The 23,461-nt window shown below is 31.0% G+C and overlaps 1 long non-coding RNA gene across 1 annotated transcript in view; it reads right to left on the minus strand.

Moving 5' to 3' along the window:
- Nucleotides 1-484: 484 nt before the first annotated feature.
- LOC136795242 (uncharacterized) overlaps nucleotides 485-23,461 on the minus strand; it is a 48,680-nt gene continuing 25,703 nt past the window's right edge. Inside the window, exons 2-3 of the long non-coding RNA XR_010842820.1 lie at nucleotides 18,535-18,582; nucleotides 485-540 (exon numbers count right to left, since the gene is read on the minus strand). This is a non-coding gene — a long non-coding RNA (uncharacterized lncRNA). The remainder of the gene's footprint in view (nucleotides 541-18,534; nucleotides 18,583-23,461) is intronic.

Below are 23,461 nucleotides of genomic sequence, written 5' to 3' on the forward strand. Positions count from 1 at the left end.
GTTTATTAGGTATTCAAATATTACACTAAGATTTTTACCTAATGTATAGTCGAAAATTGACTTCCGATTGTTTATTCTTTGCCTATTCCTTTATAGTTTTAATTATAATCACTAAATTTTAGAGGATCAAATATATGAGAGTATTCATGGCCGAAGAAGAGAAAAATGAGAAGATATAAATTTTCATGACCGTATTATTCTATTGAATAACATCTCGGGCAGAGAAACAAGAATTAATGAATAATATATATCAAAAATGAGACTGAAATTAACTGAATAAAAAATAAAGACTAGGTGAAATTAATATTATTTTTAAATTTTAACAGTAGTTTTTTAGTATTTTTATTTTTTATACTTTAAAAAGCAAATTAAATAAACGATAAGGTCCATCATGGGACAATTACAGTGCTATTTGTATCTAACTATCATAATAGTTAATTTATTTCTTAAAATTATCATAATTCACTAGTATAATAACAATCATACCTATTTTGGGCCTAGGTAGTGGGTAATTGTTATACGCGAGTAACGTGGACTCACCTAAAAAGAAAGAAAAACAATAAATTAAAATTAAATTATTATTATTTAGTAATTATCATTAATTAATGCAATATAAAAAGCAGCTAAATAAATTAATAACAGTGCTTTACAAAACCCACACACACATATATGTATAAAATAAAACCAATAGCAAAGTCCGTAGAGAATTTAACACTACGAACAGTTACTAACACATGATGTAGAATGGCTGTATGTATTATAAGATAAATGAAATTATGTTGATTCAGTAACAATCAGGACCGAAAACCATTAATTTATCGTATATCGATTTATATTAGTGGATAAAGCCATACACCATAAGCCATGGTTTGCCAGTTGTTAAAAGACTAAATAATATCTATTGTACGTCACTATCACTGCGCATGTTATAAATTAATATTTATATGAATAACAACTTATAATATATTTACTTGATATATCTATGTGATAGGATGAATTAACTATAAAACTTTTAGACCGAACCAACAGCTGGAGTTGACAACAGCAACTTATAATATGCTTCAAATCCCTATAAGACATGACATACATCTATAAATAATTTGAAATATTATTTTTTTTTTTAAACGGTTCTAAAACGTTTACCAATTAGGTAATTAATTAAGAAACGATTTAGGTCTTTTTATTTTCCTATAACTCCAAAACGTTGCACCCTAGCGAAATAGTAATAGGATTAAAGAATCAAATTCTACTTCGAATGGGTAACATATTTTAGTTAAATAGTTTGTCGTAAACCAACTAACAAAATTTAGTCATAAACTAAGGTACAGTAATCACATATGAAATACTCATTTTATTCTCATTTATTTTTATTCTCATTGTTTTATAATACTTTTATTTGGGAACGCAACAGGATTTATCTTTTTTTTTTTTCGTTATAGATTTAGTTTACTACAAAAATAAATATATACATATATATATATATATATATATATATATAATATCCTAAACATTTATAAAATTCATTTTTGTATTAAAAGTAAATTTTATTAGCCAGCTTGGTAGTAAAATTGAGTTAGAAAAGCATTTAAATGTTTAGATCTGTGGAGGTTCTTTATGTAGGGATTATTGGAGCTTGCCTTGGGTTGCTTTTAAAACTGTGAGAACTTTTTCACTTAAAAAATTATTTCGACCCTCTTCCAGTTGTAAAATTTGTGTTTTATCTCCTCCTTTGAATCCTTACCCTCAATTGGCCCCTTGCGGGCATTTAAGTACATTCTGGACTAGATCTCATCTTCTGACTGGATTAAGCAAGATATACCAGAGTGCCCTCTTATCAATCCCTCGTTTAACTGAAAAGTTTACAGGGCAATGCTTACATAATATCCAAAGAATGTTACCTAAATATCTTATAAAGAGGAATGATGGAAAATTACACATATGTGTGAGTGTGATCCTAATTGTTCATTCCATAAACGACAAAATTAATTATTATTGTTAATGGATTACCTTGATATCTATTCCATAGTGCATAATAAATATTGCCATCATTTTAACTCAAATACCAAATAGTTCGTTTTGCCGATAGTATAACTGAAGCGCCTGCAAGAGCCAGTATTGTTTTACAAGGCAAAAATAAATTATCTGAACTTCGATTTACACTGAAAAGTTAAACTACTACGCAATGACATCTAGAATGTTTGAAATTTGCTGAGAGTTCCTTTCTCTTTAGGAAGAATCTTGGACTTCAATAGTTAAGGTGTTAATACAACTTTTTTTTTTCATAATTAATTTTAATCATCCTTTAAATGACCTATACTCGGACAATATTATTGCATAATAGGATTGCAGCTTTTCTACTGACATAAACTATTATTGCGCAACAGACGGATTTGTGCAATGATATCGTATTGTGTGGTAGTAATACAGAAGTTTGTGCAAAAATTTGTAGAAGGCCAGTCCGTTTGTGTGAACATGTTTAGTGATACTTTGCTGCATTTTGATCCATGTGAACAAAAGTATTCAAAAAAAAGAAAAGTCGGAAGCGGGCAAAATTGTGGGTTTTTTTTCGCAGTTAGTGCATACCTTGCATGGTACCTATTAAGCCAGGAACGAATGATAAACTTCAATAATTTAAAAAATGATTTCCCTATGTGCACTTTAATAGCGATAGGGACACGTTCATCCCATATTGCACTATATTAGCCTTAGATGATGTAATAATTTCAAACAATATTTTGCACGACCGATTTCCAATATTGTGCAATAATATTGTGTGTTTATGAGCAGCTTAACATATGAAATAAAAAAATTAAATTTTAAATAAATAGGTAACTAGACTTAAGCTTAGTAAGCTTATTAATAATAAATATGACTCTCTAATAATTGACTGTTTGAATAGGCTTTTAACTTATAATAAAGAAAATGACCTGAGCAGAATAGCCTGCAAAAGAAACTTAAAATATTTGTGAGGAAGAAATTGTATTGAAGATGGCTGGAATGGCCGAAACGTTGGACTGGTGAAAAATAAAGTGTTGAGACAGAAATGGATACGAATTTTTGATATATTTAATAAATAATTACCTTGTCTCAAGAATTTAAAATAATATAATTTAAAAAAAAAAATTAATTTCAATATAAAACATTTTGATCACCATATAATTAATATAAACATAACATCAATTGTCCCTGTAACTCGTAAATAATCAAATTTAGTTTCAAAACGATCTTTTGCTCGTAGATGGAGAAGTTTTAATTAATTATGAGTGTATGATAAATGACGGAGGCCTAATATGTTGCTGAGTTTGAAAGATTATTAATCATTAATCTACTCTTACTTCCACTTCCAAGTTTCCAGTTTAATTATTTATTTTTTAAATCGTTATTTATTATATCCACTTGTGAAAAGTAACTGTTTTTTTTTTTGTCTTTTTTACGAAATAAAATTCTACAAGTAAACCTTATTCAATTAATTTCAAAAATTTTTATTTTTGTCAAACAGCTGTTTCAAATAACTATAATAACAAAAGTTTAACTTATCTATATGAGATACTCCCATAATACTTTCAAAATCTCGATAAATTAACTTAGGAAAAGATAGAAAAAGCCTCAATTATATTAAGAATAATAATTAAATTAGAATGAGTTAGTAGTTAACTGTGGATATATATAAATGAGAAGATAATTCACATTTCATTAATTGGATTTATTTTCTTTCACTTTTTTTCTCCATAACTTTAATCTTAAATTATTATTATTAAATTAAATAACATAATTTGGTTCATATTTCTTTATTCCTTTTGGATAATATAGCTGTATTTATTATTTATTCAATCATGTTACTTCACTTACATGCTCAATTACCTACATATACCAAAATAGTTTTTTATTACTATTTTGATAGCTTTATCGACTGCCATCAGGACTATCTTCCTCCTATCTACTTCATACGGTCAACTATCTTCTTCAAATACCTACATATACGTTTTATTTCCCACTTTTTTTCATCACTTTATTTTATATAATTTTCATTTGCTAACTAGATTGTTATATGTATTTTATTATTTATTCTTTCCTCTTCCTTAATTTTAATTTTAATTTTCTCATACAGCCTCTATCTTGTTATAATACTTAGACTATACATGTATTTGAACACTATTTATGTATTTACAATATAAGTTATTATCTAATCATTCTGTATATCCCTTTATAAATTGTTTTTTTGTTCTTAGCCCTGATGAAGATTTGAAATTCTCGCCTAAAATTTGGCCCTAATAAATAAGTATTTGTTTATTTGTGTTTCCCCGTAACCCTATCTTATCCTTATTTTAATTAAATTAAAATTAGAAATAGCAAGTATTTTCAGAAATGTTTGGTAAATAATCTTGTTGAATCCCTATCTTTACCTAAAAGTAAATAATAAAAGATAGTTTTCACACTTAAGGTTAATTTTATTTATTTATTTATTTTATACTATATTTGCCTTACATGGTAATAACCGACACACTATATATATTTTTTTTAAACCGTTGATTATGGGGGGTATAGTCTCGTACAAAAGATACCCCTAACTATATACAATGTTATAATTAAAAGAAAGAAAAAAAAAGATAAAATAAATAGATAAGATGCTTTTTAATAAAAGAGAAAAGTAAAATTAATAACAAAAATAGCGATATTTGTAGTCTTAATAAAACAAACTCTAATGGTAAAAGAAATAAGTTAATTTGAAAAAGGGACGAGAGAAGAAAAATAATAATAAGTAAAATAGAGGTAGTGTGAATAATGAATTAATAAATATAGAATTTATAACAGAAGTTCACTGCTCCTTTAACTGTCGGCAACTGGGAGTGGAACTAAGGTTAACGATAGGCATTAAATAAATGCGGAGCAAAATGGACAATTTTTACACGTTTTGTTTTAATTTAATCAATAACAGGCAAGGCCATAATTAAGATTTTATAGTGTTAAAAATTTTTATATACAACCATTAATTTTATTTTTATAATCAAGATTTTACTATTTTATTCAAGTAGCTATTTAGTTATCATTGAAACATCATATTTTAATAGCTGAAAAAATCATATTTTATTCATCTATTTTCGGTTGTTCAGCTGTTCGTTCAACTATCCCTAGTTCAATACTGTGAAACTTGAAGCGCATTTATCCGTTGTAGAAAATTATCTGTTAAGAAGGGGTAAATATAAAAAATCATTAAGATGAAATTGATGTGTGATCCCTCTTTAGTATGAAGTTTTATTGTAGGACACATACATTGATGGTAGACACAAAGTGGAAAGTTAGCGGAGAGTATGTTGAATTATCGAGGATGATCCTGGAGTAACCTGTGACTAGAGTGCCAAAATAATAAAAAATTCTCGGAGAAAAACTATGGACGGTCTACAAATACATTTTTTTGTTATTTGATTTCTGGATCATAAGTATATTAAAACGTAAAACTTCAAATTTTGAGGGAGGGGTTTAATTTTTGTTTACATACAATGTAATTCACACTCTGACGTGCTGTATACATACTCTGTCTACTGGCTACACAATTCTGAAATCGTGATTTCGTACGGATTACCCAACTAATGCATCACAAACACTACAGACACACATAACATCTATTGAAGAATGATGTCATAACTGGAGAATCAAAATAAATCCCATCAGATCATCTCTACCCTCCTGCCTACAGTATCCTTTCTAAATAGTCCACTAACGTCTGTTGAACAGATTCGATACTTAGATCTCCATCTTGACAAGAGACTTACTTGGAATCCACACACAAGCCTGAAACGACAAGAACTGCAAACCAAAAAACAAGACCTAGACACAAATAAACAAGAAGTAGATTCCGATTTCTACAACACTTACTTGACAAACGTTCTAAACTTCCCATTCACTACAAAAAATTAATATACATTACGATAATCAGACCAATTTGGACATATGGAATTGAGCTCTGGAGCTCAACCAAACCATCAAATTCTTCCCGCATCCAATCGTTACAATCCCAAATCCTACGTAAAATCCTTGATGCTCCTTATTACGTCACAAATAAACTCATTCATAAAGAACTTAACATCCCATTCGTTGCAGATTTGACCCAAAACAGATATGCGTCTTTTCATTCCAAACTCCTCAACCATCCTAACCCATTAATTCTTAATCTTTCATCCTTAACAATCCCTGATAATCCTCCGAGGCGGCTGAAAAGAAGATGGCCACGTGACCTTCTAATTTAAATTAACGTTTGAAGTACCACCAATGGGTGGTTCCTTCCCAAGATTTTCAAGTGTATATGACACATAAAACATATTACTTATTGTATTTATTATTTGTACTGTTGTAAATCACATTAAATAAATAAATAATAAAAAGATATGTTATGAATTGGAGGAATGAGAAGTTCAGATAGCAAATAAAATTGGTGTCCGTATCCGGAGTAAAGGGGTTCGAAAGTTTTTAATTTGTACCTTTTTGGTCGGAACCTTAATAATATTGTGCTTTAAGAGAGGGTTTCGTCATAAAGGGTGTCCGCTAAGAGGAGTTTCACTGTATAATTGTACAAGACAATTCAGAATTAAACTTTATTTACGTCCAAAACTGGCGTCGTATAGTTTGGCCGTATTACTGTACATGGTTCAGTTTTATCTGGGTTTAAATTTTTATAATTTTGTGAATTATTAATAACACTATGTATATATGTTTTTTAATTTTAAATTTACCTGTATTTTGTAACTATCATTACTTTTTGTCAACATCATGTTTAAATTCTTACACAAAAGCCATAGTTTAGAAAATTAATTGCATGTTTAACAATTTTTGCATGGTAATTTGTTTCTTACATTATGCAATTTAATATACAAGTAGATCAACAAAAAAAAAATTAGGAAATGAAACTTTTGAACGAAGCTATAGCTAGCTGAGTTAAAATTTCAATAACAACTGCAAACTGTGGAAGGTAGAGAGTCCAACGAACATGAAAAGGAAAGTTGGAACTTTTAATTCGACGGAAGAGTGCCTCCGACATGGCAGCCAACCGCACCGCCTGCATTTAAACCGTTCTTAGCCTCTCCAACCAACTCTCGAAAATTTATAATTAGTTACATTAACAGGAAACCCATTGAGTAGTCAATCATAATATATCTTTACTAACTATCGATCATTTTATACGTTCCTTGCAATGACGGTCCTCAGTGAATCCAAAGCAATTTTAACATCCGTTTTCCAAAGGGTTCAGACAAAGGTGAGTCATTTCCTTAGAGTAAGACAACTTGGGCTTCTTGCCTCTGTATTGGTTGATAATAAATGATGATAATTGCATTATCATGAATGTTAGCTATCTGAATCAAGGGTTACGCCATTACGATTTAAAAATCCTAATTATTTTTCTAAATAATTTTTTCTATCGTTACCGAATTGGCCAAACAGCTTTTTTACAGAGGAAAGCCATAAACCCAATGATAGGATCTTATATTAATTTAACATTATATTTATAATTTAATTTCGTATTAATATGATCATTAGCTATTTCGAGATTAAAAAATAAATTACGTTTCCTGGCTAGCATGGAAATAAGATATTTTAGTGCTTTAAACTTTGAGCTTACCAGATACCAAGACTAATTTATTCCAAGACTCAAAAATAGGTAAGGGCAGGCTTCTCAAACTAAATATTTTAAAATAAAAAATCTTTAATTTATTGTTGTAGCTATTCAATCCCATTTATTTATGGAATATATTTTTTGTGCCAATGTTTTGGCTTCGTAAAGGCGTGGAATCTCTAGCCATATTTTAACTTAGTTTTTGTAAAGTAAACTATCAACTTCTAAGGTTTAATAGGCTATGCACTAAAAGTTTAGGAAAAAATAAGGTTAAAAGAAAAGTATGCCGAAATTTGTTAAAAGCAGGGTTTTTTTTTATCCACTAACTCAAGTAGATATAGCCCATTAGAGATAACATTTTGCCTTACAAAAGTTGGAGTAAATATGAATTTCAGATAAGTTACATGTTGTATATATATAATATATTTCACCTCTCGTGAAAAAAGGAAGTTTTGAATATTCAACCTGTGTTTGTTAATCCACATCTTAAAAAAAAAAACCGTTCAGGTTATCCTCATTAACTCGAACCAAGGGTTTTTTGGACAACGCAATATTATTACTATAATTAAAGAGCGTTAAATTCACTGCAAATTTTAACATATAACATCGTGGTAAATATAGTTTGTTCCACGAATATTTGCAAAAGGTTAGATGTGGCAATTGTTTTTCACGGCCGGACCCACCCCACTAAGACCCCCAAGGTAGCGACGCTCCTGTATCGCTTAGTGGAGACTTTTAATATAACAGATAGTTTAATCTAGCAATATTTTTAAATCGCCTGAAATTTGAAAACGGCATGAATCATAGAAGAATATCAATCGAAAAATATAGAAGTAACTAATTTCGTGAAAGTGGAATAAAAACTTAAAATATCACTCTAAATTTCGTATTCCTTAATGTATATCATATTTAAAACAATACATATGTATAATATATTAGTGATTTATGTGAATAACAATTTTATGAAAAAAATAAATAATACAAATTTTTTATATACAAATCTTTTAACAAAATAAAATATTAAAATATAAAAAATTGTGTTGTTTTATATAGTCCATCACTTCACAATTAACACATCTCAACCTTCTGTTGCACAGTTTCATGACCATTTGAGCTTTCTGAAATTCATCATACTACATCAAATAGTCAGTAGTACATTAAAATGTACATCATCTATTAAAACAAGATGTAATAAACCTGACGGCTACTTCACAATCATACTCTTGTGTTTTGGCTTAGGATATAGTCCTACATGACAATTCAGCAAACCCTCATAAAATTCATTACTTTTATGGGGTTTCCCTCAATACGAAATGAGTTTATAGTTTCGGGCTTCAATAGTTTTTCCCGTTGGGAGAAAAAACGTACCCTGTGGTTCCAACGGACGGCCGCAGCTGAAAAAATGTATTTTATTATAAAATGAACAAAAAAATTACGTTTCATCTTTTTGTTTTTAAAATAATTGCAGTACGTATAAATAATCGCCAAGAAGGATTATATTGTCGATGCTGGTATATAAAGTTTGAAATAAGGATTCGGTTTTAAAAAATGATAACTTATACTCATACAGGAGTCATTTACCATAACTCATTATTAACATTATTCTCTTAAGAAAACAAATTTCCTATTTTATTACATTAGTCACAGAAATTCAGCTGTCTAAAACTTCCACTCATAATAAGTTTCAGTCACCATGTTTTACGACCGAAAGCCTCAAATAATGAATTATATACATCAAGAACAGCAGGGCCAAAACAATAAAACCTGATAAATTTCAAATTCTGTAAGCACTTATGAAATTTAAAAAAAATATATATAATTTATTTTCAAATTTTAATATATTGAAATGCAATTTCAACATCGAGAATTTAGAAAGTATATCTACATCAGATCAAAAATAAAATAGAATCAAATGTAGAAAACTTTCTACTTGTTTTGAAATTTCCAATTTATCCTGGAACCACCCCTGCGATACTTTAAATAGAACGTTAGATAGGGCAGAGAATGTGCTTCAAAGTGGCACTTAGGGGTACATTAGTTGCAACGGCTAAGTCTGTTAGTAACTGCTTTGGTTATAGTGGCTTTGCCAAGTAAGGTCCCCTTCACCTCCCACCCACTGCCAAGCATCTTCAAGTAAATGTCAAAGAGGTCTCATCCTCTCAGGCCTAGTTCGTCCCAATACCTATCGACCAAAATAAACTATTCTTCAACCAAAGTGGTAATGGAACCCAAAGTGCTCTCTGGTATTTCAAAGAGTGTTTGGACCACTGACTTTACTTTTAAAAGTTGTTGTTTTAGTGAGTACCAACAGTGAAAATTAATATATTTAGTTCAAGATAGTATTATTTAACCAATTTGAACAGTGACTCAATACAACGAATGTTGAGATGAAGAAATGTTGGCAAAGTTTGTTAATTTTGTCATTGCCCCCTTCCATTTTTTGGATTAGTCTGATTTCTCTCACAGATCACGCCTCATATCGCCTAACAGTGTTCCATTTCTTCATTTATAAACCTCCTGCATCGATTACCTCATCTTCTTCTTTTAGCTCTTCTAGTAATCTGGCTTTCTTTTTTAACGTCCATTCGAGGCCTCTGTTTCTAAATTTAGTTTATGAATGTCTTTTCTACTTTCAATTGCTTCCTTTTATACCTCTCTTATTTTTTAATACTCCTGCCACTCGCAGACAGTTGTCCATATCCGTTACCATGTGTTTCTATCTTTACCTTTAATAGCTCGGAATGCTGCTCCAATATATCATAATATATCTATCCTGTTAAATATATTTCACATGGTTTGAAGAATGATTTTTCAATAGCAATAATATCAATAGAATTTTATCCATCCCTTATCCTTTTTTTCATATTCTTTTCGCAAAAGCCAAATTACCTCTTTCAACTACAGATCCTGCAATTCAATACCTCTCCTCGATTTAGTTCTATATCACTACTCTATGAAATAAAGTATGCCTTTTCGGTACTAACAACCTTACTCTTTTAATCATATTCCATTTCTGATTTTTCATGTAACGTCACGAGGATTTGCAAGTAATGATGACTTTGTCTATATAAGTTATAGAAGAGTACACCTTTCAATTTAATCGATTTAAATGTGTTTTTCCACCTGTTCCATTATTCGAACATATTCATTGACCAAGAAGAGATGCACACTGCCCTCCTATCCTATCTACAAAATTACAATTTACGTATTTTTTCATATATCTGAAGGCTTAAAATAACTTCCTTCCTTGGATTTAGCGTTAATTATTAATTAATGTTTAAAATTTAAATAAAAAAATCTCAGTGACACACATAAATCTTAACTAAGGAGAGCAGTCTACTTGTCAGTAAAAGTAAAGCTTGTCAGTTGGACGGTTAGAAGTACACCAAACTTTACCTTTTTAGTAAAGTTAGTGGGAATTAAATTGCTGTTGTTTAGTTACTACCAACTAGTTTTTAACAATTATATTGTTCCCATACCCAACTTTCTTACTTAGAAATGAAATGGCTTCTACCTAATACTCCGATAGTTTTGCTTTGATACTAAATACTTTTTGACCGTTATTTACATATGTATTAAATTAGCATACTTTTTTCAGAAATAAATAAATTTGTTGCTGGGAAGTTTCCTGTAGTAATAAAAAATCGAGTGTTTGTGCAATGATGACCATTTTTTCTAATTTTTTTTAACATACATGTATAATAATAGGTCTGATTTTTATTTGTTATTCAATATTCGCTGTAGCAATGTGAAATCCAGCATTAAATACTTATTTATATATTCATTTACAAGATTTAATGGTATATAAATTATATAGATATATAAGAGGTAATGAATCTGACGGCTACATCAGAATCACAGACTGATATATTTCAGCTTTTGATATGTCTCTGTATGACTATGGACCAAACCCCCATAAAATAAGTGAAGAGTTTTGGTCATAGCGGTGTAGTTACCTCGATTGGGAAAATTAAAATTAGGATATGTGTTAGCAGTTCCAAGGTTCAAAAAATTTTCCCTTTGGGAGAAAAAAAATGTACCCTTTGTACCAATACGCGTCTGCAGCTGCAAACATTTATTTTTTTATAAAATGAAAAAAAAATTACTTTTTTTTATAATAGTTACTTTTATCGGTTATACAGTATTGGTAGTAGTAATCTCAGGTGTTATTTGATATCTACAGAACTTTTAGAGCTAAATTTGACCTCGCAAGCCAAAGCAGAGACCACAAGGAAAATACTAAAATAAATATGAATGAGGCTACTTTTCGCGCTTACCTAATGTAAGAAAATGGTGACATCTGCATTGCTTTTCCTCATTCTTATCTGTAATATTTATCTATCCTGTTTCAATAAAGAAATTTGTGTTATTGTAGGGTTTAGGCTAAAATACAGGAATCAACCCTGTATTTTAATCTGAATCCTATTGAGAACTCAAGGATCCAAGGAAATTATTGGACCAGATTGAGTTAAAAAAATAATTTTAAATAATAATAATAATTAAAAAATAGTATTTTAAATTTGCTCTGTTCGTTCAGGTTTTACTATTAATAGAGGAATATACTATTATCAATAACAGATGAATAAACGAGCATAGCCCTTAGTCGTTCATCCGTGTTTGTTTAGATTAGCGGCGAAAGCTTTTCTATTACAACCTTGCTAAAGATAAGGACTGGCATATGTGGCATTCAGAGTCGAAAGATAATAATCAAAAATTCAATGTTTTAAAGTTTTTTTTTTTTTAATTTTCTCTCCCAGAAACATCGTCGTCGACCCCCATATGTATTTTCTCAACAAACATTAAGAGATAGTTGGTTCGAATTCTTGAGAGCGAAAAGCGTTTGAAAAAAACTCTAATATAGTGCATTCATTGATTCACTGATAATCAATTTATATGAAACCTGGTACCATTTCACGTTTATAGAAATATTTTAAAAATAAATGGAAAAATTCCCCGATTTAAGGTAAACACTTGTCGGGTTCAACAAGTTTTTCAATTGAAAAACAACTAAACGTTTAAAACCCGTCTTGTCAGTTCAAAAAATAAATAAAAAGTACATGACAATTTTTAGATGAAAATTTGTATTTGTTTTTGAAAATCTGTATTCCTTATTTATAAAATGAAATTGGTGAACTTAGAAACAATAACAGTTAACAGACAGTACAGAAAGCAAATATAAGACATGAAAGTTCTCAAAACATAATGTCATGGAATGAAACTTTCTAATTTCGACTAAACAACCTGGTCTAGTAGAAGCTATGTATTATTTTCTAAGTATGTGACTAATTTAGATTTTTTAAAAATTTAGATTCTTTAAAAGAAATAAACAGATCCGTGAATATTTATGACTTCAATAAATTTTTTAAAAAATTATAAATATGACTGAATGGTATAAAAATATACAATAGTCCCCACCTTTGGTGAAATATAACAAATACTACTCTAGGAGACATTAGTTTTATAAATAACTATTTTATAGCTAATATAGGGTTGATGACCTTGACATTTCCAGCTAAATGTCAGCAACTTCCATCATACTTTGGTAAAAATGAGACTTATTTAAAAGTGATATTGTACAAGAAGAACTGTCGACAAAATGAATTTGAGGGTCAAAACTAAAACTAAATATTTCTTTACACATCTTTGTTGCAAAAAAAATTTTTTTTTCCAGTGAAAAAAAGAAATAGGTACTAAAATTTCTATATAAGTTTAACTTGTCGAAGTTCCTATTATAATTTTTAATAATAACTTTCAGAAGTGGATATGTTGTCATTTGATATAAAATTCCTAAATTATAATTAAAGATTAAAAACAAATAAAACCGACAATATAAATGTTTTCTGAAGATTAATTACTTGAGAAAATTGTTAAACACGACCCACTTCCCCTTACAGCTTAGTAGATTAATTGCTTATAAAATAGATTTCGATCGGAAATATCCTTGGAAAGCATTTAATCAACGGAGGAATTTAATAAAACCTCTTTGGAAAGAATCCCCATTATGCAGAAAACCTTTAAGCCTGTGATTATTAAGGGAGGGATTTTTCATTAGTCTTTATCCTCTAAATGTCACATGAGTGCGGATTCACAACTTCAATAACATTGGCACGAATTTTATTGAGGAAACTCTGAAACAGCGAGAAGGTTAATTATCATAGCTTTTGGTGAAGTTATTAGGTTAATTAGTGAAGTTTGGATTGTTATAACTATTAATAACCAACAACATTGTAATCCTTCCTCACAAAAGGGAGAAGGAGAAGGCTTGCAGTGGGTTCCTTGTCTTCCTGGTGGAATGCTTCTTTACCTTCCCCTCTTTCAGCTCCCTCTTATAAGGGCTATAAATGGAAATTCCAGCCCCCCTGCTTAGAATCCTGAATTACTTTTTTTATTCATTCATGGAAATATTCACAACTGGAAATTTTCTGAATTTCACTTTGAAGAGTATCATAAGCGTATCAGTAATGTATCTTCATACTTCTGGGGAAATATGGATCTTTAATTTGTTTAAAAATAAGCAAAGAGTATGATTTTACTTTGAATATTTAAAAAAATATATATATAAATAATGGTCTAAAATTCCGATTTTCAATTTGTTAATAAATCTTATCGTTTCGTTGAGTTTTGGAGGATCCACTTAACTGTCGAATTTCTTTCTTATCGTATCCTTACTGATCCAAAATCCTCAATGTTCCTTACTTTGTAACAAATAAAATCATCCATAAGTGCTTCAATGTTCTATAAGTTGCCGATTTAGGCAGAATCAGATGTCAATCCTTCCACAATAAATCCCCTAACAACCTAAATCCACTTGTTTCTAACGTTGTTTCCTCCTCCATCCCTGACATTCCTCCGAGGCGTCTGAAAAGAAGACTGCCTAGAGACCTTCTGTAGAAATTTGATCGGAATTCTACCAATGGGTAGATTCTCCAGACAATGTATCATGCCATTGTAACACAACTAACGTCACTAGTGTAGTATGTTCAGGCATAAATGTTATGTTACAATTTTTTTTTTTTGTTCGGACCTACCTGTAGATGTGAGATTAGACAAGGCCACTAAGTCATATAAGCTCTTTCCTAAAAGAACTTGACAAATTAAGAAAGACCAACTTCGTGCCCATGTTTTAATTTCAGAATAAAAGATAGAATCTCATCCACAACTCACACTTCAACGTTACATGTACCTGGTGATATGTTTTGAAATCGGTTATGGATGATTTCCTTAATAATTTCCAACTTCGCTGTGAAAGTTTTGTTGCTTATTGTTTGTATAATGAATAAGTCCTTTATTTTTCAAGTAAAATGTGTTTTTGCAAAACAGTTTTTAGGGACAGTTATGTTGTTCTTTTATGTTATGATTTATTTACGATGAATCATAAATCACAACTTAAATAATAAAGTGCTTTTCATGATCTGAAAACAATAACCAATTATGTAAATTTAAAACTATATTTTTTATCTTTGTATGAAACATATAGTATGGGGAAGTATTGCGAACGTATAAAATTTCTAAAATTAGTTTTCACGTTTTGAGGTCCTCTGAGTCTATATAACCAAGTCTTGCAAAATGGTTTGTGTGTGTTTGAACAGCCTAGAGTTTTAACGAAAGTCCTATACATATGAAATTACCTATTTAGCGCATTTGTTTAACAGGAATGTTACAGAAACTTTTTCATTAAAATCGATCAACCGGAAGTACCACTTTAGGGTCAATATAACGAGACGAACAAGGAAAATTGCTATCCATCGCTGGTACTGAATTCAAAATAAACCTAAGTAACCTTAAGGCTGATCGCATCAACGTTCATGAGATTTGCCCCTTACAAACCAAAGATAAGGTTTATGAAATTGGTAAGCGATAGCTAATGAATCCTAAACCTAGTTGAATAAAAAGAATAACTAAAGAGAAAACTTCTCAGCATAGTCGAACTTGGAACTTGGAAGTCGACCAACATAGACTGGTGGATTTAGGTGAGAAAGGAGGCTTCAATGTCAGGTAAATCAAGCAAAGAACTTATAGAAGAATGAACTATATTCAATGAATGCATTTATTTAAAATATAATGTAGAAAGATACATTTTATCGGAGAAGAAAGCCTTCTAAATCGAATATCAGTGGCCGAAAGGCAGTTGCTTCCTATCTCCTTAGCAGTCCTGGACCGAATCGATAGCGGCGGAGGGGGGCGGTGACCGGAGACTAATAGTGTTTTCATTACCATCCAACGATGTGGAGCCTCTTATGTGGCAAAGTGCTTCCTTCATAGCATCCAAAGTTTGTATATCATTAACAAAGTGCCCTGCTTAGAGAAATGCGATTACGAACAATGATCACCAAAATAGAATACTGAAAAGTATCTGTACAAAACGAAATCCAAACACTTAGACTAAATCTGTCCAGACAGAGTTCTACAATGAGCAGTTGAAAAAGCTCTCGGATATGAGCTTATCCTTTCATGTGGTCAATAAACTCTTGTCAATTTCAATTAGCCAATAGCCACCGGTATTCGGCTGATGGATGTATTCCGCACAGGGTTATCGCCCTTAATGGATTTAATCAACGGTTGTATTTAAATCATGATCAATTTCTCCTTCCTCTCCAACTGCTCATTGTTAGTAATACTAAGCAATAGAAAAATGCAAAATATTAAAGAATTTTATGAATAAATAGAAAATAGAAATATCCAATTTTAACGAAAAAAAGCCGAGATCATCTGATCTTTCCAATTGCATAATGTCTTCATTATATTGTTCGTAAGGACTTTAGGACATAAAATCCAATGGTCATCGAAGCCCGTGTTTGATATTTCAACTTTTTTAAATATTATAATTTTTAAATTATTTTCCATTATTATTATTTTTATATTATATTTTTATTTCCATCCCAAGATTCTGAGCTCTTTAAATTTGAGATTATTTAATGATTATTATGTAATGTTATTTTCGTGATCCTTTAGGGCTACTGATACACCTTATCCTACTCCTAAACTACACAAATCCGTAATATTAGATATAGATATAGAATTGGCTTTCCTGAAAGATGTGTCTGACTGTAAGTATGACAATAGAGACATTTTGGTGGTGACCATTTATTCATCAGATATGATTGAGTTTTTTTCCTTACTCCTGTCGTACAAATCCCGCTACCTTGGACTACATCTGGACAAACGGCTAACCTGGAATCCTGATGCAAGACTCAAAAGACAGGAAACTGCTCGTCGATTTCGAATATTACAGCACTTACTGGACAAACGGTCTAAACTTCCAATTCATTACAAAAATCCAATCAACATGATTGTAATAAGGCCAATCTGGACATATGGAGTTGAGCTTGCAATCCAAAATCCTTCGTAAAATCCTCAATTTTACTTTGTCACAAATAAAATCATACATAAAGACCTTAATTTTCCATATGTAACCGATCTAGCCCGAACCAGATATCATTCCTTCCATTGCAAACTCCTTAACCACACAAACCCACTAGTTTCTAACCTTGCTTCCTCTTCCATTCCTGACAATCCTCCGAAGCGCCTGAAAAGAAGATGGCCACGAGACCTGCTAATGCAAAACGTCATTAGAGTGCTTTCAATGGGTAGTTTCTCTACACCTCTGTAACACCCCAATTTAACTTACATCAAATTTACTAAATGTATTATAATATACAGTTGTAAATAGCAAAAAATAAATAAATAAAAATCATTTTCTTTCGTTGGCCCAAGACTCCCGTTGGAGTCCTATACTGGAATGAAATATATTTGTATGACCTATCATTAATCGAGCTATTGCGACTTCCTCACTGCGATTGGAACGGTTTTTTAATTCGCTTCACGGTCTTTCATTAAATTTTTATCTTCGCGTTATCCTTTGTTAAACTGTTGTATTCTTGGCAGAAAACAAATTATATTCGTTATTTTCATTTCGATAAGTCCTAACTACAAATTTTTATAACAGAAAAATAAAAACTGTTTGTAAATAAATTTTACCAACCGATAATTTTTTTTATTTTATAGTATCGAACACTCCAATACAAGCCCACCAATCCACACACCATTTGGGGACGTATGTATGGTGGCTTTTACATGGAATGAGTCTTTTGTAATTAATTGGATGCTTAGACCTTTTGTCTAGTTAGTGTTGTATTTGTCGGAATTAATGAGTAGTTTCCTGTATTTTCAGTCTTGCATAAGAAATCAAAGTTAGTCGTTTGTCCAGATGTAGCTCTAGGTATCTACTCGACGGAGACAAGTGGAATATTACTAAAGTAGAATAGAAAGCTATATATTCACGACTAGATTAAATAGGTAAAGGTGAGTTGATGGAATTTATTTTAGTTCTGCAGATTCGACACCATTCTTCAAGGGTGGTGAAATGGGATTGTAGTTAGGGATACAATTGACGGATCTTTATTTACTAATAGCGCACTTGTGACATCAGCACAAGTGAATTTTGAACTCGTTAAAAATACAGTATTTAAATATAAAACGTTGAGCAAAAAGTTGCTGTTATGTTAAGCCTGGTCGACTAAGCATCGTTCTTGGATTACGGCAAGCGCCCAACATCTCTTTCATCCAGTAGCAATTAGAAAAAACAAAGCAAAGTTTACTAATTGTTTTGCCTTGTCTCTATAACATAAAATGATACCTCTAGTGAATATTCGTTAGGAATTCGAATAAGCTTGTTTGATGCAGTCTCTAATTTCCTTGACTGTTCTTAACAGAAAAGTCAAAGACTGAGTGCTATCCATTCTGAACGCTCACAAATTGTGCTGTGTGCAGTGGACTATAATTTTTATTATATTTTATTTTGACATTTAATAAACAACACTGTGCTTAGCCGGTGCTCTCATAATTCTTTTCGATATATTATTCAATAAGCAGTGGATAAAAACATAACAGTGTTTACTAATTATTTTTTTTTTTTTAAGAGAACTTACAATCGGCTGATACTCTTCCGCTACGCCACATCTTATAACCTGGAGCACCTAAACACATTTACCATATTTATTTATATTTTTTTTAGTTTTTTAATTCTACTTTAATCATTTTATAAAATTTTAATTATGTTTCAATTCCTAGATTGGTATTATTTCAACAAATGAATCAACATTTCCTGCTATTTGCTAAATTTTTAGTTGCAGTTTAGTATGCAAAACCATAATATATTTGTGTTTTTTAGACACTATAACTGATTTTTATAATGGCATACTACTTTTATTAGGTTCTGGAAAATGTTTAACCGGCAGATTACTATACAAGGAATTCATAAAACCACAAATTTTCAACCAGATTTGGAAATGATGATTTTCAAACGTCAATAAAATGTTTAAAAATTTTTGATCTAAACCTTGAGACTTTTAGATTTTATGAAATATCTATGGTTCTATGTAAAAAATATGAAATATAATTAAACTATGTATAATTTCTTTGTTTTGAAGATAGGTTAACTTTTGAAAGGGGGGCCGCCCATAGCTTAGTGGTTAGGACGCAGTCTTACCAATTTGATGTCTATTGGCGATGCCGGTTCGAATACGGCCTGGGATGTTGACTTCTTTCATTGGGTAGCAGTCCCACAAAACGAAGAACTTTGACCCCCAACCATGGTTTGGCAGGTTAGGACTCCAATGGGAGTCTTGGCCGAAAAAGAAAGGAAAAAAAAAGGAGAGAAAAAAAAACCCTTCTGAAAGGTAAAAATGTTGAATATGAATTCATTTTTAGTAATAAATAAAAATGCAATTATTGAAATCTTCTTCCTACATCACCTTCAAGTATTAATAAACAAGACTGCAATACTCAGAAAATTATTAAAGACAATTAATTATTAATTCGTAAATAATTAATCTGAAAATTTAAACAGGAGAAAAAAACCTCCATGTCTAACTTGAGTAGGGGAGGAGTTGAAACACAAAGCTCAGTTATCCAGTTTCTATTGATAAACTATTAATTTTTGCACTTATAACTCAAGAACCCCATAATATAATTTATTTAAACAACAAATAGTAGTATCTAATAACCTATGTAAATTTAACTTTTTATTCTTTGTGTTAGTTATTAAAACTTACAAAATTAATGAAGAAATTCGCCGCCTATAAAAACGACGTACATAGGTGAACCTGGTAAAATATAGGTTTGAGTAGCCTTTAGTTAAAGCCGTTTCACGTTTCAGTAGTTCATCTAGTTAATATGGAAGTCATTCTCATCTATCGACTTAAGTAATGTGCCTTTTAATTTCTGCACATATCGTCAACCAAAGACACCATAAAATATTTCAAGTCGCTGAATAAACTTTAACTTGAAGTAAATATACTTAAATAATACAGGGATGTGTTCCGTTTGCAAATAAACTAATTAATTTTTCTTAATTTGCTACTTGGCTGTCATCTCGACCTATGATTTTACATAAATTTTAAAATAAATTTTTCTGTATATATATTCGTAGATAGATAAATAGAACAAGGAGCTTCTTAGAAGGCCTATGTGTTAGCATAAGGGATATTGCGATCTTAGCAGAAAATATTATTTTGGACTCCCTGAGGATCATAAACCATCACCTGCATGGGAATTAGCTCGGAGATCATTCATTGTTTTATTTATTTATTTTAATTTGTGGACCTGTCAATTTGTGTGTTTTAACTTATTTATTCATTAAATTATTTTATTTTATTAGTATTATTATTTTTATTTATTTATTTATCCATTCAAGTGTTTCTTGTAACTGGCTTTTTATTATATTTTCCTTTGAATCTATGTGTTAGTCTTGTTCTCGTAAAATTTATTTGTTTGTTTTTTGGTAAACTGTTATTAATGGTCTGATCTCACATTGCCATCTAATAGTGAATTTGTTTAGCGGGTCACTGAAGAGGATCTAGGAGAGTGAATTTGTTGATCGGGTGAATTAAAAATTGTGAAAAGGTGAAATTAAAGGAACAGAAAAGGGAAAGAAAAAAAGGAATGAATTGTAATATTTTTATTTGGTGTATAAACTGAAATTGATTGTAAAAGGAAACTGTAGGGAAAAAAAGTGTTTTCTTTCTATTTTATCATACCGTATATGTAATTTATATATGTCCGATTACGGATTGATTAGTGTGCTGTGTATGTAGCAACCTGATGCATTTGGGCAGCATAGATGAATAAATTATTTCTCTCTTTCCCTATATATATAAATTTCTTTTATGATTCAAAAATCCTAAGAAAATATGCGTATTTAGACATACCTTTCAAGAAGTAAGTTTCGCCAGTACGGGCTAACTTGGCTCAGTGTTTAGATTTTTTTTATTCAAGTCCCAATAAGTTGGAGTGGGTGTTTTTATCATAGTTGCAATCAATTGGATTCGGCCAACCAATAATATTCCTGAATTAGCTATTGTTAAAATTAATACATAACTTAACATATTTGAATGATTTCATTATTGACTATAAAGCTTCACTTTGAAGACTAAGAAGTTAAATTAACCCTTTGAACCACCATATAACATGTTAAAACATTGTTTACTCTGGAAGGGAATGTTTTTTAAAGTTGTGAGGAGGAGGGCGGTGGTTGGATATGAGACACGTAGCTACTAAACGAGTTAGGGGGCCGATGAAGGGACAGGACCATTAATGATGTTAAGTCCTTCTCAATGCCACTAATCAATAGCTCCCGTCTCCGTAAACCCAATTGGATTGCTAAGCTTGTCTCTCTAAGGAAAAACCTCCTCTTCCGAAACTAGTCCATTTTCGGCCATTGTAAACAATTATTGGCACAAAATGGATAACCAAACTCTTGGGTTCTGCATACCTTTGAAACGCATGATAACGAATCGATACATCGGAAATGTACAGTATATTGTAAGTTGCAACTTCTCAAAGAAATCGAGTATCTTTTTAAGATGAGACTAGAACTGACAGTCTGTCCCCATCTGTAAAATACATTACCACTTAGATTACTTTCATTTCCAAAGTAATTGCGATAGATAAAAGAAAAAAAAAAGATGCAGCATTACTGTTACATTTATTCTTAAGTTACAGAAAAGCGACCACAGAATGGTGTAAGATAAGCTTTATTTATATGAAAAGAAAAGATACAGAGACGGTGAGAATACTATGTACAACTACTATCTACTTGTCTCATTCGACAACTCTGTTCGATTACTCTCTATAATAATAACAATACTTATCTCTAATATTTTATTTCTTGTATACATCAAATTATCAAGGTGGAGAAAGAAGAAGTAAGAAGGTCTCTGTCTCCAGGGAGATATCGGTAGAGGTCTGATAGAAGGGATGGATTCCAAGGAATCTGAAGAGAGAGCAAAAGCACATGATAGCTTTATATATTTTATATTGTAGCAGTATTATTGATTTACACCTTCGACATTTTACTGCTCCAAACAGAAACAAATATCCACTGCTGCCCTAAGAAGGCTTTTGTAAAAAAAGGAAAAACGTAAGAACTGTCCCAGAGATTCAATTTATCCAAAATTTATTACAAACCATAGATTTAAAAACTCAAAAAATAGTTTTACAAGATCAGTTACAAACTGAGTCCATATCTTGAACACAAATATCACTCACAAGGCTCAGGTAACTATACCATAATTATACATACTCCGTCTGATTCCCGCTTATAAGGTCCAATTAAGAATGAACTTTGTTATAGTTAATTAGATGAGTTAAAACCCCATTCGGATTCTCTAAAATGGTTCGAATAAGTTTTGATCGAAATTATTTTAAAGACTTTTTTTTTTTAATAATTTATTTATTGTTATTTACAAATGTATACATATATACACATCAAGTTAATTTGGTGTTAGTGATATCATGAAATGCATACGATCATTTGGAGAATCTACCCATTGATAGAACTCCAAAAACATTTCTAAAGCAGAATATCTCAAAGCCATCTTCTTTTCAGACGCTTAGAAGGATTATTAGGCAGTGAAGGAGAAGCCAGGTTAGAAACGAGTTGGTTTGGGTGGTTGGGAAGTTTATTATGGTAGGATTGGTATCTGGTTCTGGCCAAATCTGCAACATAGGGGACATTGAGGTCCTGATGGATGATTTGATTTGTGACAAAGTAAGGAGCATTAATGATTTTACGAAGGATTTTGGACTGTAAGGATTGGATTCGAGAGGAATTAGATGGTTTAGTGGAGCCCCATAGCTCAACTCCGTATGTCCAGATAGCCCTTATAACAGTCATGTAGATCAGTCTTTTGTAATGGATTGGAAGTTTGGACCGTTTGTCTAGTAAATGTTGTAATAGTCGGAATCGACGAGCAGTTTCCTGTCTTTTCAGTCTTGTATGAGGATTCCATGTCAGTCGTTTGTCTAAATTTAGTCCTAAGTAACGGATCTGTTCAACAGGAATAAGTGGGGTATTATTAAAAGATACTGTGGAGCAAGACGAGGGTTTAGGACGAAGGGTAAAAGTGATTTGGTGGGATTTGATGATCCAAATGATCTTTATCCGTGTTATTTGAAGCTGAACGTTTCCCAGCTTTAGCACTGTTCACACCTTATACACTGTTGGAACAGAATTCGACACCATTCACAAGACCTTTCTGCCAGGGGCATGACCATCTTAGTACAAGAGCTGAAGAGGAGAAAAAAGGCAGTTATTTTACCCCAATTTTTGATTACTTTAATGAAAACTATGTATAATTACCTGTCGAAATTGATTAGTCTGCCAAGTATAGGTAGGGGGGATAAAAAATGGCGGCTGTTTCAACACAATAGAATAAATTAATTTTTCATTCGGAGCTTTATGTCTTTAAAACTACCAACAACACTAGAAAACCTAAAAGGACATCATTTCAAGTAGAGTAAATTTGCTAAAATGTGAGCCCTGATAGAGTTATTTACGTTTCAATAGTTCTCTAG

This window comes from Halyomorpha halys, unplaced genomic scaffold, assembly GCF_000696795.3.
Source record: "Halyomorpha halys isolate HHAL.00 unplaced genomic scaffold, Hhal_1.1 Scaffold624.1, whole genome shotgun sequence".
Taxonomy (NCBI): Eukaryota; Metazoa; Arthropoda; class Insecta; order Hemiptera; family Pentatomidae; genus Halyomorpha; species Halyomorpha halys.